Source organism: Patagioenas fasciata, chromosome 3, assembly GCF_037038585.1.
Source record: "Patagioenas fasciata isolate bPatFas1 chromosome 3, bPatFas1.hap1, whole genome shotgun sequence".
In the NCBI taxonomy this organism is placed as follows: Eukaryota; Metazoa; Chordata; class Aves; order Columbiformes; family Columbidae; genus Patagioenas; species Patagioenas fasciata.
The window spans coordinates 83864661-83891493 of NC_092522.1; the positions used below are offsets into that span (position 1 = coordinate 83864661).

Genomic DNA, 26833 nt, shown 5'->3' on the forward strand with positions numbered 1-26833 from the left:
GGTTGGCAATTTTCATATCCTATGAAGGGTAAGCATGGAAAAGGTCCAGAATTCATTAGGTATATGCCATATCTCCTTTCAGGCTCCTTTATGCATGGATTATTGTTAAAGTAGTGTATTTTTAGCATGCCAATGGCTTCTCACAGCACATTACTACCACCATAATGGTTACACTATAGGCAGCAGCGCACAAAGCCTTTTCCTTTGTTCCTAATTTACCAGATCTCAAACTCTTTTATTGTCTGATTTAAATTAAAACACAGACATTTCTAAGGGAGACAATATCAGCAAGATGTATGATTTTGGGGTGATGAAATATCAAAAAGGCCAACCCACATCCTGGTGGTCAAAATAGATTTTTTTCAACATCTACTTTAGGGAAACTATATGTGTTCTAAACCTCAAATAATCAGAGGGTCATATTCCAGCCTTGGTGAATGTTAATGAGAGTTATATAGAGATCAAGAATTGTCATGTTCAAGATTACTTCTTTTCAATTACTCTAAAAAGACAGGAAACAATTATTTATTCATTTATATTTTTCATATTTTTACCTGATTCATTCTGAAAGAAAGTTTTTAAAGTGTTTGGGATCATAGTAACATGTGGGTTTGTTGTTTTTTTTTTTCAAATACAAAAGATCAAGTCTCAACCCTTCTTTTCTCGATTCTGTATAGTCACTCAGCTTGTTTTTCATGTCATTATAGCCCCTCCTAGCCTTCACATCTGCTGTCTACCATTTTCATTGCTTATAAGCAGCAGGTGAATAGCCCAAATGAAAGATTTAACAAGCCCTCAGTGGAGCTGCTGCCCTGAAATTTCACTCCCCTACACAATGCTTTTTCCCTCTCTTTGTCTGAAGTGAAAAGGGTTTTTCTCAGACCATTGTCTTGACTGTTGGCTAATATTGTCATCCTCTATAAAAGTTCTGTAAGTGGCCACTGAGCAGGATAAAGTGAGTACTGTTAAAATATTTTCATGTTATTTCCTCAAATTTGTAAGGCAGGCAACTTAAATCATCCTCCCACCTCCTCACAATTAGAAATCTGCAGAAATTTAAGGGAGTCTGTTTACTGGTGCAAGTATTTAAACAGCAAATTAAGTGCCAATATTTGTACCAACAGCTCTTACACATCCATCTTTTCAGGGTGCGCAGAGAATACCTAGTGCCTACTAGACCAACGAAAACTGAACACTCAGGTTTTGAGCAGTTATGATTAAATTCTGCAGTGAACAAAGTTTGACAAAAAAATACAACTCACTGAGGCCCGTAACTTCTCAAACTGTGTTTATAATGAACTTGGTACTTCCTCTGCAGGTTAACCAGAAAGATTACTAACAAGCTGAACTGAGGTGGATTGAGGTAAAAAGAAAATTCAAACTCACCACAGAATTAACTGGGGTGGTACATCATCAAAAATGAAGCTTTCAAGAGGCCTAAATTGAGAGTTGAAGAACTTGGTAATCTAAAGACTGAACTTTAGACGACACCTGATTGTATCCCAGGCTATATGTATTCTGGCACGATAAACTCCGCCTTAAATAGGCTTAGGACTAAAATTAGGTTAAATTAGGTAGGATGTTTAGAGTGCCTTCAGATTAAATTAATATGTATTGTTCATAATATTTTCTTAATATTCAATAATAAAAGAGTAAATGTCAAAATGTCCACTTTGGAAGCATTAATGACTTTTAAAGGTATATATTGCAGCTGGAAGTAAATTTGTTTACAATACACACTGCAGGCATTAATACCCTTTCTCAGATTATCCAGTAACATCTAAAGCAAAGATCTATCCCAGCTTGAGAGGTGATATGTTCTCTTCTTCCTGACAGCCCAGCAGCGTTTCGAGCTGGAAATCACCGGTTTATTTGTATTTGTGAACAACCTGAGGCATTGATTATGCTAGAGTCTGATGGGTAGGGGGGACTTCTACAGCAAGACTGCCAAGCTGCTGGTGCTTAGGAACAAACTGGTGAATACAAGCACCATATCTGCACGCTATGCAGATGTTATGTGGAAGTATCCTTTACACCGTTGCATTTGGAAAGCTGCCTTTAATACTGAGTGTCCCTTTATGCTGCCAGTGTGGTGTAATGGACTTCAGTATGGGTAAGGATGTGGCTGTGGTGCTAAACAAGGGAAAAAGAAAGAAAATGTTGCCTGTCTTTCATTATTTTACCTCCTATCTCAGTCCTGTAACCCTTCCTATCAGGGTTCCTGTAACATTTTCCCCTCTTTACATATGAGATTTTGCCTATAAAAATAAAAGAACCATAAGCACCCATAAAATTCTCATGGAAGCCTGTCTCCTCTGCCAGTCACTCTTTCTCGCCTTTCTCAGAGTAAACTGCACTGGGAAGCAGCCTGGCTTAGACACTGCTGAGGGCCATGGCCTGGCTTAGGGAGAGAGCTACAGTTCCCTGTTTTCTGTCCAAGTGGAAAAGAAACTTCAGCTTGCCAGTACCTGAGACACATTCAGGCATATCTGATTAAAAGTATGCTATGGAGACTGGGCAATGAAGAGGAAGAGGAGTCTATGGAGAAGGAAGAGAGGGAGGGAGGGAGGAAGATGGACACGAAAAATGCTAGGAGGGAAAGGCACTGATTTTAAACTCTCTTCCTCTTAAATACCACCACTTCTTGAGCCACAACATGTAACCCTTTGGCCACTTGGCATTTGCTGCTTGATCTGAAGGCTGTGTTACAAATTGGGCTTTTAATTGGAGGTCTGCTGAAGGAGCAAATGATAAGAGAGAGGTGAGAGTCACAGACTGCTGCTCCTCACTGGCCACAAGCTGTGGTAGGTGACATGTGGTTGATGGTGGGATCTCATCATGGGGACTTGCTGCCATGGCACTCTGGTCCTTGAAGGAGAAGCAAGAGGACCCTGACACTGTCACCAGCTCTCAGACACTCCAGCTATGAAAAAGTAGGGGCAAAGAAAAGGTAAATGACATTATTTCCATCTGTTGCAGTATGGAATCTTACACCATGGTAAATTAAGCAACCCACTCAATGTAACAGGGCATGCTGGTAGAAATCTAACCGCTCTTACTCCAAACCTCATCTGGGATGTCATAAACCCCATTTTAGTTTTTTAATTTCTGCCAAAGTAAAACAGTCTACTGTGTAAAAACATGCAGGCATTTAGCATTTAGTATTTTCACAGGCAGACTGTATTTAAAAACTGTGGTTCAGCAACAGTGACAACTATCAGTGCTCAACCTTGAAAACATCAGAACCCCTCTAATTCAAAAGTGCTATCTCTGTACCTTGATATATCTGAACACTCATTTTAAAGGTATAAACTGTGTAATAGATATAAAGGACAGGTATAAATATGTTAGTGTCATGCGTACCAGTATTTTTTTAGACCCTGTTAAAACAGCTGCTATCTGCCACACAAAGGCAGTTGTGTAACAGAGGAAGAAAAGCTTAAATCTGTCTGTGAGGTCTTTAAAGTTTCCAATAGGATGAAGGGTGCTATAAAAATATTTTTAAGCCTGTAACTAGCAAAAATGACTTCATTATGAGCTCATGTGCTGCCAGAGCACCAATTAAATTGACTTGATAATGTTATGATTAGGCTGTACTTTTCATCAGTTACAAAGCTCTTGATTGAAGAGGAGATTTGCAACATTGAAGAAATGACCTTGTGATATGGATTTTTATCAATGACTTTTTACCTTGCTGGTTTCCAATTACATGACAAATAAATAATAGTACTTGCTGCTTCTATTATACTTCTGAGGATCTCAAAGTACTCTGCTGATTAATTAGCTTCACAAGAGCTGTGAGAGTTAGATACATGTTATCCGTTCTTATTAACAATTCAGAATTCAAATGTGATATTTTGCCCCATTCAAATAAATGGTAAAAATCCACTTGACTTTAGAGGGGGTTGGATTTCACTCAGGGAGTTTAGGCAGTTTGACCAAGGCCACAAAATCTGTCTGCAGCAGAGCTGGGACATCTCTCCTTTCTCACAGCCACTGCAGTTAAAACCATAAAGTATCTCAGGTTAAATGTACCCAAGGTTTGAAATACACTTGATCCTGTACTTCCATTGTCAAAGAGTCGCCTTTAGAAGTCATAATATACCACTACCAACTTCATTAAAAAAACAAAAGCAAATGAACACAATGCAAAAATATTTGATTGGTGAAGAAAAAAGAGCACATATTCCACAAAGCATCCTTTCAAGTAATTTCCAGTCTATAATATAAAAGTTTCAAACATTTGGTTTTTGGTATTCATATGAACACATACATCAAATAAATGTGTGTTTGTATTAAACGTGTTCTAATATTTGTCTCAACATGATTTCATTGAAGAAAATTAATGCACAGTACAGCAGTCTATTCAAAGTTTCTCAGCTTCTGCTAAGGCAAATACAAAATTACTTAAGCAATTGCATCATAATAAAGAACAATTTAGAAACAACATTTGTATCCCTTGATGCTGTAAAATGTGTACTTCGTGGTTACAGTTCTTTCTCAGAGCTAACTGCTGCTCGGGATACACTGCAGTGGGCAGTGCGGTGCGGCACACTGCACGCCAAACTCCTTTGAAGAACTACAGAAAAGGACAGAAAGACAATTTGGTTTTCTCTTTTCAATTATGGACCAGAGTCAATTTAAAAAAAAAAAGAAACAAAACAAAACAAAAATGGTCTTTCTGGTATCAGTTCAAAACATGTGGCAGGTAGAACAGTGACAGTGGAGCTACATTGCTCATTGTCCGCCAGGCTGGTTCCCCGTTGGAGGAGAAATGGAAACTATTTATGGAAAGTATATGTCATCTTACACCAACTAATCCTTTCCCAAAAGAAAAAGCATGAAAAATTTCCTCCACTTCAGAGATCACAGCCAAACTCAATGCCTATCCCTGAGGTTTCGCTAAAAGAATTATGATAGCAACCCTAGATTGTTGCTTCTTTCTTCAAACGATATTCCAAGGATCTTGTGGTGGATGTGCAAAACTCTTTCATCATCAATTTTCAAATGTGGACAGAGTGGTGGAATGTAACTCTTGCACTAGTTCTCCTCTTGTAGTGTTGGTAGAAACAGAGGAGACCCTAGAAAGGGAAAATGCAACCAGTGCAAAAGGTGCCTCTATACAGAGAATGGAAAGTGACACCTACAGACAATTGTAGACACTTACAGGAGATTCAGCACTTGTGGCAAGAAAAACAGAGACAACTGGATGACCTTCAGTACCGACTGCCTGGTAACAAGTGTCAGAAAAATGCTCCCCCTCCAAACGTCATTACAAAGCTGAGGGTTTCTAAAACCACTGCAATTAAATGCAATGAATTAGACAGTGCTGACCAGAGCTGGTTAGTGTACATAGTACAAAAGCACTATGTGGGCAGGCTAGCCTAACTGTGACATGCATGGGGATCCCCAAGTTTCTAATGCTATGACAATTTCACAATGAAATAATTCTTTTAGAATCTCTTTACTCTTGCCATGCCTTTTTATTATAATAAATATACATTATAAGTTATATATATATTTATATACAATATAAATGCATTATAATGTTATACTATAAACTTACCTCTATTACAAAAACACAATTCCATTTGACCAGGATGCATTCAGTGCAGTAGCAGGGAGAGGGAAAGATGTTTACAATCAACATTTAATCCTGACTGCCAGCTCAGTAGCAGCAAAAAATGAAGCAGTTTTTCATGGCATGCACAAAGGCAATGCCAACCTTGTGTCTTAAATTAACGCTTAGAGACAAAGCAAACTATAAGCCTTCTCACAGTTGTATACAAGTGGCTTTATTGGTTTTGACCCATAAATGACAGATTTCACATAAACCATAGTATAACATAAAAACTTCTTTCAAGTTGCCTTTTGCACTCAAGTCAGAAGTCACATACTGATCTCCACAGATCACAGGGAGAAAATCACTGCTCTTCACCATCCAGGAATTACTGTCAGACAAAAGTTCTCCATAGTGCAACATTCCCCAAATCCAAATGCACTGCATGTCAGGTCTGGCACATATCCAGACTACAACAAGCAATGTAAGCTGGTTATGCTGCAAAAGACTACCTGGACACACAGGTAGCCATAATATTGACAGTGGGATTTGACTATATTCCTGTTTATGGACATAAAAATGAAGACAAAGTCTCGGATGACTCCGCTGACAATTCACAATTCAGTCTGGAGTAACTGGAGATACTCGTAGCACAGATTAAAAAAAAAAAAAAATATATATATATATATATAAATATATATAAAAGGTAAACAACGACAAAAAACCCCACCCAAACAAACCAACCCACACAAAACCAAAACCAACCAAACAAAACTCCCCAGGACTTTCAAAAGGTTTTATTCAAGTTCTCATAGCTTGGAAAAATTCTGAAGATAAACCTATAGGAGAGCATGTTACTACCTCCTGGGATATTAGCAATAAGATTTATCACTGCCTTCTAGAAACTCGCAGCAAGAAACAGCGTCCAGCTGAGTTTGGAGAAAACAGATAAAGGATTTGACCTCCAGTCTGTAATAACAGCAGTGGACACCGAACTAGATTAACTGGCCAGCAGGGTGAATTAGTTTGACCACTAAGCAGATGTGATTAAAGTCAGGGATGGACAGACTTTCTAGCAGACAGTAAGAGGAGAGCAACATAGATTACTCCATTTCACATGTCTTCTGGCACGCCATGACTTGCCTTTGGAATAATATGTTGAAAAGATGGGCAGAAATAAATCATCATATTTGTTTGTCTGCTAAGGCTGCAGCTGATGAAGTACAAATACTTTGTGCATGATTAAATTTTTTAAAAATGGCAACTTGATTATTTTCTTTGCCAAGGAAAGCTTCTCTCCTGCAAAACACAGAAGGTACTAAAAGAGAAACAAGTAATTCACATGTGGCATGTATATCAAACTTTTTTTCTTGATATTTCTGCATTGGATTTTCTGTCTCTTCTCCCTTCACCTATACTCTCCTCCTTTATTGAATGCAAACTCAAAGAAGCTTAAATCAAATACAAAAAGTCACTAAGTTCAAGCAGATTTGAAATTAGGTGAAGAAAGTTCACTCAAACTCACAGACTATATTTCTGGCTTCAGCAATTTTGAAAACAAACAATAATCTGTATCCATAGGGAAAGAACCTGAAGCAGTCTCTGACATCAGAAATCTAGATCTAAGTCTTTTCAAATGCAATGGATTTTAATAAACTTTTCTTAAAATGTCCTTGACTTCCTATTGTCTGCTAGATGTAATGGGACAATACAGACGTCAAAAATTATTATTTCAAATATTTTTAATGCTTCTTACAAGAATTATTTTATTACTATTCAAGAGTTTTGGTCAAGATTTTTGTTTAAAAATGCTAGGCTCTGGTAGTTTATAAGAAATAATAGTGCTGTACTATTTATATTCTGTTAAAGCTTATTGACTGCCACTTCTAACCATCTGCACCTCAGTGTAAATATTGTGTCTCTTTCCAGTAAAGGAATCCATTTTCTTATTTGACCAAAATACTCTGATAATTTGCTGTTTACTTCTAATCACAATTCAGAACATTGTCTGCATTTTTAAAGCTTCCAAAAATATGGCAAAATGAGGTTTAAATAAAGATCAGATGATGGGTACTATTCATTTGATAAATATATGCAATTGGTGTTATGCTTACCATTAATGTAGTGCCATGAGTGGCAATAAAGTTGAGGCAGCCAAGAATTTAATACTGAATTAGATACACACAAATTGCAAAGTTCAACAGTTCACACAAACCCAAAGAAAATTAAGATATATAAGGTGAGGCTTCATCATCAGTCCAAATACTGACAATTATTTTGTCTAACTCATATTCAGATACTAAGTAAATTGAAGCTAAAACATTATACATTATGAAGAACACTACTGAAAGCCTCTAATTTAAATATCTTCCCCCCAGAAAAAATGGTCAGTGACACTGAACCACACTGATATTTCCAGCCTGTGAACATACGTAGTGAAACTTCACCATCATTAGTGAAGATCCACCTCCCCAGGTGTGGAGAATGTTATTTTCCCAGTTGTACCATGAATGGAGGGAGAACAAACCAAGGTGTGCAAAAGAGACCAGGAAAAAAGAAGTGTATGAACTGAAACAGGAAGCAAAGGGGATGTATGAACAAAGGATGTGAGGGGGAGGGAAGAAAAGGGGAAAAAAAAATATGTGCACAAGATGATATTAACAGTCAAAAAAACTCCGCATGAAGGTGAGAGGGACTAGAAAGAAGAAAGTGAAACCCAGAAATGTTGAAAAATTATGCTGGTGAAAAAACAGGCTGGGGGCTACAGAAAAAGACAACCCCTTTGGCCTCACACATCAGCCCCAAGTGTGATCTACTCTTAAGAACAGATTAAAAATAAAAGCTCGATAAGACAACGATGTTTAGAAAACCTGTAGAGAGTTGTCTATGGCTATGAACTGGGCTTTGGGAGAAAAAATAGGTTTCATAAGTAAATACACAGCCATGTGTAAGCACAAGCTTACTGAACTCCTAGCTCTGGGATTTCAGGTGCAAAAAACAACTACCAAGGGTAGAGGAACTGAAGTTTATTTTAGCCTCACAATTCTCTACTGCCAAAGAGGCAGAACTTAGGTAGTTCACACTGTGAATTTTGCAGCCCAAACCAAGCATGTACAGCATTATTATATAAAATCGATACAGAAATGTCATCTGCAAAATCCCTGCCTTCCCTGCCTACCCCTGTACTAGAACAAGGATGTGAGAGCAAAACAAACTGCAGCTGATTCATGCTGTTTCTGCAAGGGGGAATATTTTACATCCAAAACTTTTCCCTTGCCTTTTTTTCATTGTCAGTGCAAGCAGCAGAAATAATTCCTTTCACTTTACCAAACGGTTCCTTAACAACCAGGTTTGATGAGATTCTAATGACATTACCCCGGTTGCCTGCAGCCTCACCTCATTTCAGGCCTGGAGAAAGTAACGGAGGCACAAAAGTCTTGGGAGTTTCATCATGGTCACCATCATCAGGCGTACGCTGGCTGCAGTGACCAGAACCATCAGGCTGTGCTACACTGGTGGGAGGAGGGACAAAGAGACAAATCCTGATGCTCAAAAGTTTTATGAAAGACAATTCCTTGGTTTTGCCAGATTTTATTTACCATAAGAGAACTAAAAGCTAACCCTTAATCATAACATGATTCTAATAACCCTCATTCTTCCCAGCATGAAATAAAAGTTAAATATTACATATTAAAAATGACAAAAACTGTTTATTTGAGCTTTAATTATTTTTCTCTTTTCATTACTTTTCCCCCTATTTACTACAGTAGCCATTTTATTTACAGATAAAGAAACATTCTTCATCAAAAGGAATGGCAAAGATCCATAAGAATATCTTGTGACTTAGAACAGGTCACATCTATTATATAGTACCATAAATATATACTGAAAAAGGAGGAAAGTCATCTCACAGGTAGTGGTCATCTTCCCCTGATATTAATCCACTACTTCGTAGTCTTAGGCAGTCTGTAGAGTATTAGAGATCCTTGTAAAAATATAAGTGGCAGTTTCAGAATTTTTTATAATTTTGTAAAATAAATCTCCAGTGGATTTACCTCAAAAAGCTAAATCAAAGCTGATGTTTTCAGCAAACAACACACATAATAAAGATGATAATGGGTTTATCTCTTTTCATATGTTCTTACCCATTTGCTTTTGTTTTGCATTGAATTTAAATCTTGATGGCTTTATTGAAATATCACGAAAATACATATATACATAAAAATTTACAGGGATAAAACATCACAACACAACATGTATCAAGTATCATACTGAAACCTAAACATAAGTACTGGTAGAAAGACAATTATTTTTGAAAAGCAAATGAAGAGCAGAAGAGATACCACTGTATTGCAGGAAATGGTAGGTAAAAAGGCGCTTTCCCCTTCTGTGCACTAGCTGGCAAATCCCATCCCTCTTTTTAGGCCAAAGGACATCCACTACAACGCTTCAGTCCTTGCTTTAAAGTATTGTCCTGGTCTTTGTCCCATGGGGACTCTATCCTGAAGGTGCTCACCCACCGGGAGATCTGGAGAGAATGACCACATCCTTGAAGGTGTTTCAATGCTGCCTTGCTGCTGACATATCTAAATAGCAGGTTGTGCTCTTCTTCATGTTACTTAGAAATTTCATCAGGCTTTAACATCTGATGTTTCTATGCTCTACAGCTGACAAACCCAAGTAGAAGTCTCTGAAGTAATCCAGCACAGCGATAAACAAGCCTTGAATTACTGTAGCAAAGTCCATCTCTAGCATGAAAAGGTGCAGTCTTCAGCACAGTTTACAGCAGCAGAAAGCTTTCTTTCTATTTATTTATCTAGAATTAGAACACTCAGGTCAGCGCGTTGACAGTCACAGGCAAGTGTCCTCTTTAGAGACGCTATAACCATTCCTTCAGCTCCTGGAATTATTTTCCTCCCCCACTGACATCACTTCCAGGAGGAGTCTAACAGACTGTTCTTCCATTGAGTGATGTCTTCCAGACTCAGGGGCATGTTGTTGATGCCACTGTCTCCTCCTGACAAGAAGGAAACAGAGTTGAGTGTGTCTGTACAATGATTTTATAACTTCTAATAAAGTCATTTAAAGTTATGGCACATACACCAAATGCAAGAGGGGACAAAGCTCAGTTTCAAATGTCACACGCAGTCCTTTGCAGAGAGCAACAAACGTCTGTGCTGCTGGAACAGGACAGACCTGCAGAACCAAACACATCAGTACTGCAGGTCAAGATCTGGTGCAGGGGCTATTCCCAGTGTAAAATTCTAGAGTACAATTTGCACATACTTATCAGAACTGCTGGACTATCTTAAATATCCTTAGGTTGTTCGGTGATTTCCTTCTGATCAAGAGTTTCATTTGGGTAGTATAAAGAAATAATTTATATTCTTTAAATACCAAGACTCAGTTTTTGTGTATACTGTATTAGGGCTTTTTTTCTTTATGAATAAGTAGTTATTAAATTCCAGAGATTTTTTTTATTTTATTTTAAAACCATAGTAAATAGAGACATTAGTCGACTGTTCAGGTTTCAAGCCCCAATATTTGCCACTGAAATGACAAATTCTGAAAATCTGGATAAGTCAAATTGTTACCTGCAGCAACTCTTTCTAAATATGAAGCAGGCAAAATTTTTTGGCTTTCTAAAGCTTCCTACAAACCAGCTGCGGTAAGGAAACAGGCCTTTATGTATGGATAGCCACATAATTTTGCAGATATCATGAGTCATTCTTGATAAAATATAGTCATTAGAGGATAAATAATTAAAAATAAAAACCAAGCAATCAAATATAACTGAACTGTCGATTTAAAAACATAAATTTCTCCTTCATTAAAGAATAGTTTGAAATTGTGATCTGTAATTGTTTCAGGATCCAAACTGCTTTTCTTGCATGTACGTGTAAGGGTAGAGGAAGTTCTGAGGTTAGGGAATTAGCCACCACAAATATTAATTACATTACTTCAGTAGAAATTACACTATATTTATTATTAGTCAATAAAACACTATATTTCTCATTCAAATTAAGCTGTATAATTAACTTTTTTATACTTAATACTGTGGTAAAAAGAGGCTTGACAGGATGGAACATAAAATGTATTTCACAAACAACCAATTCCGTAATTGGATTGTTCTGAAAATATAATCCTTTCCTTCTGGTTTAAAATTAGTTTTTATAATCACGGGTCTTGGTGAATATAAAACTGAAGAAATCTAAGCCTTAGCAGAGTGTTTTTAGTTCTGTTCCTCTTTTTCCTCTCACTCTTCTGTACCTAAGAGCATTTTCTTTGAGACAGAAAGAGAGATGCAGGCTGAATGCTGAATGCAGTCTTGCAAATGTTTTCTGGTTTTGCTCCCTCACATTTTCTTTTTCAGAATCCTAATGTAACACTTCCCTGCGCTATCACTTGTTAAAGCCCCAGCTCCTGAACTGTTGTATTTGTATTTGGCCAGCAATTAAGCAGCTCCCTGCATGAGAAATCCTCCTCCTTACAGAATTCTGAGCCCTCGTTCCCTAATGTTAGCCGAGCAAAACAGTATATCTTTATACACATAGTGCAACCGCCAAGAAATCAATTCTGTGTTTTCCTCCCTTTTACACTTTTAAAGGACTGTGATTCTGTGATTCTGCCCCTGTCTCTTTTACACCTCCTTTCCTAGCTTTAAAGCGGTGTCTGAACCCTTTCCCTCTCCCTTATGAAAACAAAAAAAAAGGCAAAACAAAACAGGTAGAATTCCTCTGTTACTCTGTTACTATTAACACCTAAAAATATGATCATGAAACAAAAGCTTTGCTCCTCTGTCCAATTTGATGTCTTTTTCATGCTGCCTCAGTGATGGCCAAATAATTGGTTGTTCACTTGTGTCCTTGTCTCCCCCGACAGTTCCACAGATGCCCTGAACAATGCTCCAAAGGCTGCTTTCAGTAGGGGCAAATCCTCATTAATCATTCCTGGCTGACAGCACAAGGGAACACCTGCATCTGGTGCAGGGACCAAGCGGTGGCTTCTGGGAGCCTGCATTAAACAGACCAACCAATTCAAGTTGTGGGAGTAGGCTCCTAACAGCCATGTGAAAAATCTGTCTCTCGCCGGATTTTCCTTTCATTAAATATCTAAAATTAGACCCGTGGCTCGTGTTGAGATTAAAACACCAATGTATTCTAAGCAAATCAGGAAATGAACAGTACTGTATGTTATGATAAATGGCTGCTAAATTCTTTATGTCTAGATCAAGCAATGTTAGCATTAAATACTGATGAACTGTCACATAATTTTCATTTAGAAATGACTGCACTTTGAGCTTCATGTCCTGTGGTGCTCATAAATATTTTTCCTGCTATATTTCACAAATAGACTACACTGACTATACAGATATTTTTACAATGTAGCTCCTAGACCATACTGTATATAAACTGCTTTTCTATGCAAGCATGCCAACCTTTCTGTGCAAAGTATTATCAGAAAATGTTTGTAGTGCAACGCGGTACCATAGCTACCCTGGTTCTATAAAGGCATGTTCCAACTTCCATTATAACGCTTTCTTAACAGAATAGTTGTCAGGGGTTTTTAAAATTGTTTCCATTGCATTTAGAGTAGGAGGGGGATTGTACTCCTAAGGAAAATGGGAAAGGAGTGAGGGGAACAAAAATAAGTTGCCTTTTTTTTTTTTTTCATAAAAATGAGTCAGATATCAAAACATGTAAGGGCCATTAAATCTTCAGTAGTATTCCAACTGATTTCAATGGGCTTTGGGTCAGGCCCTTAGGCCCCACATCTGGTCTGTGATTAAATAAGCACATCTTCCCACATACAAACTGGGGAGAGCGACCATAGGCTGGGGATTACAAATGGCTAACAATGTAATTTTTTTGCACATATGACTGAGCACAACCAGGCTTTGAGTCTGTCTGTAAAATATGTTCACATTTCAAACAAGAAAGCACGTGGCTGATACAAAAAGTTTCTTTTAAAAGGCAGTCTGTTATCACCTATACACCATGGTGAAGATTTTAGCAAAGGTCAGAAGGGGGAGCAAAGGAAAAAAGTGAGGCAGGGATAACAACCTACAGAACTCTGAGCATTAAAACACCACTAGCGCTGAGATGCATTGTACAGTGTAAAAGAACATAAAACACATCTAGGAAACTAATGACAAATTTAATTTTAAATATATTTTCCTGCAGGTTGATACCGATTGAATAGATTTGGAAAAAAATTGCTGAAAGAGTTTTGAAGGGGATTTTTTTACCTTTAATGAGAAACAAAAGTTTGCACCTTTATTTGCAAAGTAAAATCATATTTTGCTAAAGCAAGAATAAAACTTGCAAGCAGCAGCTTTACAAAAAAAAAAAAGGCTATGAACTGCCATATTTGGAAAATGAAAAGTCAAACATGCACGTGTATATACCCTACATGTATTTTCATATTTTATCTTCGTATGTGTACTGTTTTTTTACAGTTATTGAAAAAAATTTTCAAGATATTTATCTTTTGCATTTCATTGTCAGAAATAGTAGCATATGACAGAGAAATACTTGTTCCCTACAGCATGAAGTACTATCATCAGTACAATATGAGAAATGATGCCATCTAAATGCTATGACTTGAGAAGATAAATAAAACCAGTTATAATTATACAGACTATTAGGCCTATTTGGCCTATTCTCTGAAAGCTATCAACACAGGAAATCTTGCTCATTTCACTATTACATTCTACACTGCTTCCATAGCAGCAACTAAAGCAATTGTTCTTAAGAATTTCATCCAGTTGTGGTGGAGATTAGGGTTATAACAGATCAGTTTATTTTAAGAATAATATTTTCATAAACTGTGTAAAAATCTCCGATCTTTAAAGTCCCTGTTAGGACCTTATGCAAATATGTACAAAAGTCAGGTAAATAATTAACTGTACAGATGTGATATAATTATATTCACATCTGTTTGTAAGCATAATAAATATGCTGACACATATATTGGCCATGGGATATCTCCTTAGTAATACATCTCAGTTATAGATGAAAACTATGGAATGTGGAAAGTCCCTTTCCAATTTTTTTTTACTGAGATGCTTAGCAAATTGTCACACACGCAGGAGGCTAGAATGCAAATCCAAGCTGCCCTCAGGCGAGTTTCATTAGGCCTTCTGAAATCTTTTAAAATTTGCTGTGTAAATAATTCCACATATTACTTGACAATATCTCCTGCTCAAAAGCAACATGTTTCATGTATACTTCAAACATGATGAGGGTGGGGAGTTCTTCAAAAAGACATTTTAAACCTAAAAAACATGTAAAACATTATCTTGTTTGTTACTAGGAGCTCTGATGATTGTATCCTATTAAAGTTTTAAAATAACTTTGAAAATCTATTACTTTTATCACAGGTATCACTCCTCTTAGGCTGGATAGTGAGAGCAGACTAGCAAGAGCTCCTGCCTGCTCCCACTCTAATCAACTTAAAACTAAGAGGGATCAGCACAAAAGTTTGCACAAAATTAAAGATTAAACCCTAATAAAAAAAAATCCAGGCTACTTTCAGTTAAATTTTTAAAACTAATTTCTTTAGACTACTATAAGACTTTTCAAAATCTTTTTAGATCTTGTCTTGCTCACCTCTCCTCCCATTTCTTTCAAAATTTGGAATCAGTCAGTTCTCAGAAGCAAACTAAAACTTTACATATACAATTTTTCATGTCAAATGCTATACCAGCTCCAATATTGGGGAAAAAATGTACTCATTCCAATAGGAATTAGAACAGAAAGCCAAAAGCCGAAACACAGTCCTTAAGAATGTCCTGTCTTCCACTCAGCCTTCCTCTGCCAGCCCTGGAGAAACGTTCCTGACCCAGTCTAAACTACGTGCATAGATCATAACCCGTGAGGTGTAAAACGTCAGGGGAATCATGTAGGTAAGCTTCATACAAGAAATGTGGCATCCAAAATCAATCTGTAACAGCTTTTTAGCAGTTGCCTTTATCTTCTCAGTTACAGGCAGAGGAGGGTATACAGAACAGACTTTGTAACCACCCTCCAAAGTAAAGGTGGCTTTCAAAGGCTGCATCTTGCCTTTTCACTTCATTCATATTCCCAGGCTTCTGTAACAGTCATCTGGAGGCCAATTTATCAGGGGTGGGGGTGAAAGGAATGAGGGGCTGCTTAACTTAAATATTAGAGCAATTAGTGTGTCAGATAAGTTGTTCTTGCTTTTTTCCCCTATATTCCTTTCCTATAATCCCTAAAGTATAAGGAATAATTAACTGAAATCCAATTAATGTTGATTTAGAACACCTGTTTCCAAAATCCTTTGAATAACTTTTTCTTTCTTTTTTTTTTTCCTTTGCTCTTTGTTTTAAGATGAAATACATATCCCTATTCAGTTGCTCTTAGGAGCCCAGAGATTTGCATATTCTAGACATGAAGAGAACCTGTTGTAAGAGAGCTGTGAAGACTTAAAAGACTTAAAGAGCCTAGTATGTATATTACAGCAGCAGTAACTTCTTTAACTCTTCCTTTTCCAAATTGCATTCCTTCAGAAAACCAAAATTATCAACAACCCTACACATGCACACACAACTTTTTAATGATAATTTCTACTTTAGAAATTTGCTACAGTGATGGAGCAAAGCAATCACTGCTGGCTGAACACGCTTACCAGAGCCACCCTGTCAGAACAGGCACTAAAGAGAGCATCTTGTACAATAAACACCCACTACCCATGAAAAAGGATTTTCCTGTGCTGTTCACTGCAGGTCTGAGCATATTTCATCCCCATTAGGTATCTATCCTGACCTCCTGTCAGGCAACTACACTTGAGGGTGTGGTCTCCTTTCCTTCCATTACTTCACTCCTTTGCAAAATGAAACAGGACCTGCATTGAAAAATAACTGAATTTTGAAACACATAACTGTTTGCCAGTGCCATGGAGAGTTTTAAAAGGATTTGTGTTTATATATTGTTTAGGCATCTCTAAAAATCCTCATCCTGACAGTTTAGACACAGTGATTTAGTGAGACACTTATTACCATAGACCTGTTTGGAGACCAGACATAGTTATTAACTCTGAGTTGTGGTTGTACAGTTTAGGCATGGTACCACTCCCATGATGTTCACCTGAATGGAAGAATCACTTCTACTCAATATTTAGATTTATTTTTGCACTATAGTTATCTCTGAAATGATCCTGTTTTGCAGAGAGCAGAAGAACATAAGTGAGGACCACTTACACCTCTTTATCTTTGAAAGTGTTACATTCCTTCTCCGAAAAATGAGACATCAGCAAATATTATTCAATCTTAATTTCTTATATCCTAAGCTATTTCTTATGAATCATGTAGTGCATTCAGGGGATCAGCTTGTGTGGATACTGATTAATTATATCAGAGGGGCTGTCTCATTATATATCTTGAGCCTTTTTCATTAGAGCAAATCTGCAAACAAACCTTGAGTGTTTAGATTATTTTGCATCATGCGGTATGTCCAGCCACAAATACAGAATAGACCTACTATTTTTAATGGGATTATAGGAAACAGGAAAGAGTACTTACTTAAATATTGACAGTTGAGGGAAAAAAAATTAAATACAGAATCTGAAAGAACTGGCAGAAAGAAACCTTTTGCCCATTTAAAGAGCAGCTGCTATCTCAAAAATCTACATATTTGAAGTACTTTTCAAAAATCACCCTTAGTATTACCATATCAGTGTTTTACGAGAAGCCCAAGAAATAGTTACTGAAGAAGGAAAGAATGGATGACAAATAGCATTATGGAGAACTAAGTAAAAAATTAATTTTGAATTATACAAGCTATTATAAGCAACAGTGAGGGGTGGAGGGGAAAAGTTACATATAATATCAATGGTAATTTAAGATTACTATGAATTGAATTAAAATATTGCATGCAGTGGAGAAAGGTTTCCCACTGTACATATTTGTTTCTACTATCTCACCCTTTTCTGTTTTGCTGGCTCTTTCGCACTACATGACTGTTACATAGTTTTTAGGGTGCTCCCCATTCTGATGTTAAAAATATGCGGACTCCTGTCAATACCAGTGACACATTCTGGAGAGAGACATATGAAAATGGATTCCATGCCTCTATCTTCACATATGACCTGGACTAGTGCAAGGCTCCATGTGTACAAAACACAGACTTCATCGACCACAAAAAGGCCACCACCTCCATTAGTCAACTGCACACACACACACACACGAACGATAGATTCAGGCTGAACATATCAAAAATAGTCTACGTGCTGATGTGCAACCACTTCAGAACTACACCATCAATGAACATATTTAGGAGTAGAACAAGAGACACATTGTAGATCCTGACAATATTTTATATTGATGACAGACTTCAGCTCGTACAACTAAAAAGCACCCTCTTATAAAAGGGTGATACTCCATACAATGATACAAGGAAGGGAATAGCCCAATAACAAGAATGTTTGGGAAAGGACCCCCCCACCCCCAAATCTCACCGCAGCCAAACCCACAACAACAATAAGAGGTCGATCATTGAACAAACGTAAAACATTACTCAAATAAGTAAGAGTTAAGTGCAAGATTTTTGATGAGAAGGCTTTTAAACTGGTTTTCTTTGCATGTTTCTCACAGGATTGCAGCTCTTTCAAGTGAAAAAAAGCAAAAGATCTGCCTGAGTATGCTGGTTTGATTCCCTGATTCAGGTATCTTCTGGTTTTGAAGAAATTATTATGAGGAAGGGGGAATTTAATTTATTTTTCCTGCACTAGAGATCAAAGAGTTTGAGATACACAAACAACTTTCTCACACAAACAAGCCTGAATACACAAGGCTTTGAAGGAAAACCTTTTTGTTCTACAAGTGGTCACCAAACTTCCATTGCCATGGCTGCATGGTACAATAGGTTAGAACTTTTCACCTTTGGAGATGCCTGTAGGTACATAAGCACATCGTAAAAACTGGAGGAAAAGGTGATTTTCAGGTGTGACTCATCACATGCGTGGGGTGTAGGAACAAAGAGGGGACTTTCACTCACCTCTGCATGATTACAGCTCTGCCATTCTCATGCCCTTAGCATATCTACTACCTTTTCAGAAAGGCTTGTAATACTCCAGAGCAGGGAGATTGCATCACACAAAGGAAAGGGCTGTCACTGAGTTTGCATGGAATATTAAAGATATACTGTGCCAATGAATGAGCTAAAACTGAAATATTGCATGAAAGCTTTCCGACCATTGAGACACACCAGGCAGCGCAAGATATGTCTAATAATCAGGGTGCCAATAGATTAGTGAGTTAATTATAGAAGGAGATCCTCATGGTAAGAGCCTGGATAATCAGGATTCTATTGTTTTCAATATTGACAACAAAGGAAGGAAAGTTAATGGTACCACAGTCACTTTTATTTAGTGCTCTTTTTAAATGTTACTACTTCAGTGGCTGCTATCCAAATAAAAAAATTCTGTATGAATTCAGTCTCAATTCAGCATCTGCAGGTGCAAAACCCAAATAAATTACTGGGGAAGGGGCAGATGCTGACAGGATTGCTGTCTAGACTCCTTACTCTAAATCCATTTAGTGCTATTAAGCATGACTGGGTGTAATAGCTCTGTGTACATTAGCATCAGGATAATTTTCCCTATTTTGCTAAATATCAAATGTGTGTATTCATACATACTACATAAAGAAAACATCAGAGATAACAAAACAAAAAGGCTAACATGCCTCTTTGCAGTGTAGTTTGTATTTTCAAATGTTGACTAAGAAAAAATAAATCAAAGTAGGCAGGATTTCTTAAAATATAGCAGTATTACTCCTGGACTAAACAGTGGCACCAGATAAAGTATTTCCCTTTAGTACAAACAGATTTTACATACAAAGAGTACATGATTTTTAAAAAGTTACGAAATACGCACCTCCTCTGCATGCAAACAGCAATAGAAACCTAACTCAATCAAGAGAAATCTTGCTTAAACGAATAAATTTGCTGCGTAACAACCCATATTTTATTAAGTTGCCCAACACCTTTGAACCCAGAGAAGGAAATGGAGCTGTTCTGGGGGAAACACAGATATCTGCTGCAGAGATTATTCCTGCTATATACATCCACCCTTGTTAAGAAGCAATGAAGAAAGGCAATATGTAAACACAGAGAGGAAATAGAAGCAACACTGAAAATGATACTGAACTAGAGAGCACTCCTTTGTGAAAAGAAATAAAGCACAAGATTATCTGGAAAGAAGAGAAACTAGCTCCAAAATGTAGGGAGAGCCCAGAGGTGCAAGAACAGGCAGGGTGTGTGGTGGCTGGGGTAGTCAGGTTGCACTTAAAGCAAGCAGAGATCTGAGGGTAAAAAGCCAATTAATGGATTAAAGGGTAAGTATCCAAGTTCTGAAACAGAGGGGTGATAATATAGGCAGCTAGGGAGAGGATTAGAATAACGAAGTGATAACAGTATTCAGCTGAGAGGGAAGGCTGTCAAGAACTGAATGAGAAAAAGAAGGTAAGACAATGAAAACAAAAACCTGTCATTTAATCAAGGGCTGTGATGATGAGAGCCCAGACACCCAAAAAAAAAAACAACAACAAACACCAAAAAACAGAAAAAAGCAACCAACCAACCAAAAAAACACCAAAAAACAAAAAAACCCACAAAACAAAAAAGCCCCCCAAAAAACAAACAAAAAAAAACCCAAACCAAATCAATCCAAAACCAAACAAACAAAAAACCAAACCAAAACAAAAACCCAACAAGAATAAAAGAAAAAACCCCACAGTTTTGTTTCAGCTCCAAGCATCCTGAAATCATTGTTGGAGGGCAGAGACAGATGGAAGATTTGGCCATGACTATATGAAATCAAGTGGGTAACAATGAGTTTGGAGCAATTACTACATTCAGTTCCCCAGTGCTGTTTCTCTGAACTGTTTGCCACTAGGGAGTTGCTTCTCCCAAGTGTATAGAGCTGAGGATTTGCAACAAAAGATAGAGTGCCTGTTTCTGGAGCTGTATGAGGAAGTGTGGGCTATGTAGCACTTTCCTGAGGTTTCACAGTACCGAAGTATAAAAAAATACTTTTAAAAGAATTCACAATGTCCCAGGTATGTATCATCTTACTGTGCAGTCTTGGTTTCCACAGCACACTCTCCCAAATGTACTTTGAACTCAGCCTTTTTCTCTTAAAATAGAGGATTACCAGGGATGCATGGGTGAGGACCGATTTGTTTGGGTTTCTTTTCTTTCAGTCCTCTTTTGCTTCTTACTGTTTACACTTTCCTGACAATATCTTGTTTTCTCCTGTGTAATTTATTAATATTGCCCTGTATTCTGTATCTTAAATATGCTAAATCTATACCATAAATTATAGCTGTCATATGTATTTCAAGGGAAAGTTCAAGAGGACTTCAGAGTTGTAGAAATTTAGCAATACTTTTAAGTGACAGCAGGATGGTTTTAATATAGTCTGAATGGGATAAAAGTTAAGATCTTTTTACCAGAAACTTATTTAAGCAATTATGGTGGTGTATATCAGCAATTTTTAACTGAATCAATTTGTTAAAGAAAAAAAAAATATTTAATAAACAGAAATGCTCCCCTTGGCTTTGAAATTTTAGATCCCTATAATGCTTCAACCAGTATTAAAATTCATTTTTTTAATGTATCCCATGCTTTTCTCAGCAAATGGAAGAAATGTTTTTTCTCAGCGTGATTCACATAACTGACCGCAGAATGATCAAAAACGGTGAAAAGCCATCAAGGCTTGATTTTGCCTTAAGATACTGACATCTTTCTTCTACTGATGTCAGTGACCCCAGGTCAAAACTAAGCCACAATTGTCAGGCAAAAAAAGTCTAATGATAAAAACAGAGGACTGGAAGTTGGAAATGGCTGCAGATTAACTCCACCTTCTTTGGCTGCCCTGTACATCAGCAGGTGCTTCAGTCTCAGGCTATGAAATGACCTTTATGGGGTTTTTTTGTTTTGGGTGTTTTTTGTTTTTTTTTTTCAGAAAAATCAGGATTCTTTCTCCAGGACAGCTAAGCTGTGAGCAGGCCAAGAATTTACATGGAAGTGGGACAGCGGCAGAAGTAGCTGTCAAAACTGGGATGCCCATATACCAAGCAAATTACCTGAAAACTAGGCTAGAGATCAGCTAGTCTTTCACCACACCTGTTGTAATGCTCCATTTGTACAAGTTACCCAGACATCTTAAGATTCAGTTTAACATAAACCAGCAAGTTTTACACTGAAGCAGATGGGAACCATGGAGCAATTAATTAATGCAGTGCTGCGTTGAAGGGAGGAGGCGAGAGAAGTGGAGGTAAGGGGATGAAGAGGTAAAGAAGGAGGTAACAGACAGGGATGAACACTTAGGAGAGTAGTATCTGCTGCACATAGATATGCCACAAAAAATCTGATTACATCCTGCTATTTTTTAAGCCAGAGGAGGACTGACACAAAATATAACTTCTGTCAAACAAACACACTGAGTGCTTGGATTTTCAGGATGACAACACAGTAACAAAGGACCACAATTATATTTCTGTGCCTAACAAGTTCAGTCATTACCTATTAGAATTTATCCAGATCAAATTATTTTTTTCTCTTCTACAATTTCTTCCATTTTATATCTGTACTCTGATCAGTATTCACTGTCACTGGAAGTATAAACTGGCAGACATCATCACAGTCCATTTTCTGTTCTTGACCTCTTTCATTATACAGTACCGTTATGCATCTTATTTTCCATGAGGTCAAAAATTAGAGTTCACATCTTCGTAGTCTCTCACCTTGATGCTATCTCCCTCTCCTCTTCAGCATTCTTCCCCCACTGTGCTTCAGCTCCTTTCCTGCCTGTTGATTTTGTTACAGTACCCAGGTAATACTTTGAGTTGGGCAGTATTGCCTATTCCTCTCACAGTCTGAAGAACTACAAGTGATACTGGGTTTTGAATGCTCGCATGCTTCAGAGCATGTGTTTACTAAGGTAGTGAATTTGATTTATAGGTTCCCGTATTTTAAAACATTAAAAAAGCATGCACACACACAAAACGCTACCACACATACCCTGCACTGACTAGAAACTGTCAGAGGAATGGATGAGAGAAATTTTCTGAGAAACAAAGGTTGAGCCTCTGCCTGGATTCTTGCAAAGCATGTAGTCCTATTAGTAAGGAAAAAATATCCTTTCTCCCTCACCTTGGAAAAGTTGCAAGATTCTGAACAGTTCCTGCATAATCTATTTTACTTCCTCAAGCAAGCAGTTACTGCTGCTAATATATTTTTTAAGAATTCTGTTCAAGTGTAACCTTGTGAAAGCCTGCACAAGTTGTGGGCTTAATATCAGCCAACATCTGGGCACAGAAAAGCCTCTTGTAGGAAGGTCTTACTAAATTTGAGCGGTTAAGATACATCATTTTTATGAGTTTTACCTAAATCACAAGGGCATATGGTAAAACCTTTTTTTCCAAGTTTGGGGGAATACTTGCTTCTCAATTTGGAATCTGCTTTGTGGCTGTAATAAACTGGCTTGCTGGAAAGCTTCAGTGCTAAAGAGGCCCTAAAAAAGCTTAACTGAAATTTTCCCTAGAGTGAAGCGTGTTATGTCCCATATTTAGAATAAGTTGTAAGAAACTTCATTTAAAATGCAGAGATTATTCAGAGAATTAATCAGAGATTGTTTTCTCCTTTAAAGCAGGAAACAGATTTCTTAGTCTTAAAGTGAGCTGAAAGATCTACATTTTTTTTTAATTAACTGAAATATAGGGAAAGCTATGTTAAATTATTATTGTCTACTATATCATTATTAAATGTGATTATAACAACATTTAACCTTAATTCAATATATTATGATTTTGTGGACAACACAAAGAAATACATCCCTAAAAATAGTATTTTCATAATATACGTGGTAAAAAAAAAAAAAAAAAGACAATCCTCTGGACATTTTTCTTGGCAATATTACTTTCCAAAAACAAAACGAAACAAAACAAAACAAAACAAAAAAGCAAACAACAAATTTTATAAATTGGAAGTTTCTTTTACAGAAAAAAAAAAGAAATTGTTTTAAAATGACATGTTTGGGATACAGCAGGTATGACTCAACTGAAGCGAGTTCAGCTGCAGCTGACAGTTTCCAGACTCTGGTCAGTGACTCTATGATATGAATGATTAAATGAGAATTGAATATCAGAACTGAAGTTTTGAACTGAAATGCTAAGAATTATCTCAACAAACTTAAGCTTGTGAATACTATGAAATGTAAGATGCTCACCGGAGTGCCCATGCAGTCAATAGCACTTTACCAAAATATCTTATCTGGGCTTAAGCTGTTGGGTTGAATCATCATCTCAACAATTATTTTACCCTAAATTTCAAAACTTTTAAGGCCTAAAATTATAGAATAAGAGTCCCTTCCAACCATCTACAGGAAAAGGCCTTTCGTTGTCTGACAATAACATCAGAAGTCAAAGTTATCCAAATGCCTGATGATTGATCATTGGCGGATGGCTTACAGGTGCATCAGGAAGGTAAAATGCCATAGGGCATTCCAAAAGATTACAACAAACATCTGGAACAGATATATCTGGAGCTGAGTTTGTGCTGGAAAATCATTCTTGAAAAGGCCGCTTAAAAATCTCATAAGAGCAAGCTTATACAAAAATTAATACAGCAAGCTCGTGTCTTGATGGAGCTTTGATCATTACTACCAAAATCATGCTCTGAATCCACCTATTTCTCTTTATTGCCTCAAAGGCATCTTGGTTGACTAGGACTTCTAACTGAAACATTAGAGTGAAGTTTATGTAGTTGGGCTTTTCAGTTCCTAGGAACTAGGTCTAAGAGACCTGAAAATACCTGAGCCATAGCTGGGATTATTTCCCTGTCTCTCCCCTCAGTGTTCAAGAAGGAAACCTCTGCACTATGCAAGGATCATGTGAAATTTTGAAAAGGGAATACAGAATTAAATATAGCCAGCTAGCAAGGGTACCTAATGCAGTCTTAAATCAACAGCTATCTTTTTTTAAGGTATCTGATTTTTCTGGAGGAAAAAAGAGAGTAGTTCTCTCTTACCTGGACTAGTGAAGGAACTGGCAGAGTGACACAGCAAATTACTGATGAAGCTGGAGAAGATGGGAATTAGAAGGAAAGCTGTACAGAGGGAAAGGAACTAGCTATTCAATACAGAAACAGGTTATAGTTACAGGTTTATTCCTTGTCTGGGAGGCTACTACTAAAATTTTTCATGGCTCATTCCTGATACCCATGTTGTTTAATCAGAAAAAAAACAGAACTGCTGATGAAATATGCAGATGACAATGTTGGAGGTATTTTTCAATACAAAGAATTATAATACCATGTGAGAAAATATAGAAGATCTCTAGGACTGGAATAATGGAAATGGGCTGACATTTAACTGTTCAGAGTACAAGGTCAATCACTAACAGATTAATAAGAATTTTTGCATTAAATTTGGAGCTCATCAGATGGTAACAACACAGGAAGAAAGATACATTGTCATCTTTTGAACAATTAATTTAACAATGAGGAGCAGTACAACATGGCTATGAAAGAAAAAGAAAAATCAAAAAAACAATAAATCACACACTACCCCGATATCCAAAAGGCACTGGTGAACTGATGAGTTAACTTGACTATGTTCTGGAATAGAGCAGTCGGTTCTAGTCACATGTATTTATGTGCGATGGGTCTTAAATAAAAGAGTTGCTGAGACAGCTGCTAGCTTGATCAGAATAGTATGGATCTTATGAGAGAAAACTACAAGACTGACTTTTTTTTAACTAACACCATGAAGGCTGAAGGGCAATTACTGGTCTTATTAGGAAGGAATATACCTGAAGAGACAAAGCAGCACCTAAGATGAAGGTACAAGAGGAAAGGAAAATACACTAACCATGAATAAGGTCAAGTTGGAAACTGTGGAAAAAAAAATCTCATGTGGAAGGAAGTTCTAACAGCAGTTTCTCAATAAGACCAGTCTTTTTAAAGTCATAAAAAGGATTAAATATTCTAATAGCAGAAGAATGGATTATGACTCCAGAAGTATCTTTGGTTAGGAGAAGCCTTCTGAAAGCAGAGTAAGCCTAAGATCTAACAGCTTACCATTTATGCAAACACTGTTTAGAAAACTTATTTAACAATAATGGATATTTTGCAACATATGTTGTCTGTATGCACATGTGGGTGAAATCACATATACCTAATTTTTAAGTCTGAGCATTACCATACAAGCACACCTGCTCTACATTCCTTTATATAATACACAAGAAATAAAGAAGGATGTATCTCTGTTTCTTTCAGTCGAAGTAACAGCAGGACTCAAATGAAGTGGGCAAGGTGAGTAGGATTTGATGCATCTTGAAATAGTGTATCTCAAAGAATATCCAGTTATTCTTAGGCACAATTGCCCTTTTCTGCATTGTCAGTTTGCACATTCCTACTGTCATATTGCAGCATCTTGTAACTCCCACAGATTATCAGAGGAAGGCTCAGAGACAAAAGAAAAGATGGGAATGGGCAACTGGCCAAACCAAAGGTCACACACACAGAAGTCCGCACAACAACACTACAGACAACAAAATGAGAACTTCCCTCAAAGATGCTGTTCAGATAATTTTTGAGAGCTTGATCAAACCACAACAAGTGTTTTCATCTTAGGTCTGACAAGTGCAGGCCCTAGTACAAAAAGTTATCTAAGACGACTCTTTTGAAGTAGAGACCTAGAAATGGATTGGCTTTGGAAGGTAACATTGCTCAAGGTTTTCTGCACTTTTTTCCCCCTGGATCGCAGAAACAATACCGAATCACTCAATATTGCAGAAAATCACTTCAAGAATATGGTCCTGAATTTCCCACTCACAATCTATTTGGTTGTAGTGGTTTAAGTCATCTGTCTGAGCGGATCTTCTAGCAGATCAAACATTGATAAGCTAAAGTGATACCATTTAAACATTTCTTCAGACTCGCTGTCTCCTGATGCAAGATGGGCAAATAAGTTGATTAAGACTTTCAGCTTTCATAAAGCTCAGGGGAGCTTCTATTCTTTTGTTGTTGTTATTTTTGTTGCTGTCATAAAACCCTTTTCCTCCCAAAACAGGGAGAGGTCTCTCCGCTCCTCAAAATCAAAAGAGAAGCCATCACCTGCTGCAGCAGATACTTACGACAGAGTATAACATTCCTTGATTAAAATGATGAGAAGTCAGCAATTACAAAACTTCAGGGCACACAGTATCCAACATCCTGACAGTATCTCATTTGCTTTGCTAAATAACTC

General features: G+C 37.2%; 1 long non-coding RNA gene across 6 annotated transcripts in view; it reads right to left on the reverse strand.

The window, feature by feature from the left end:
• The window catches only part of LOC136100401 (uncharacterized), a 201910-nt gene that overhangs the window by 51862 nt on the left and 123215 nt on the right, over positions 1–26833 (reverse strand). For 3 of the 6 annotated variants that reach the window (XR_011738439.1, XR_010651187.2, XR_011738440.1), the window contains one exon: positions 5771–10577. The exons of the other annotated variants lie outside the window; for them this stretch is intronic. This is a non-coding gene — a long non-coding RNA (uncharacterized lncRNA). Of the gene's footprint in view, positions 1–5770; positions 10578–26833 lie in introns of those variants that run through there. 6 annotated transcript variants of the gene reach the window in all.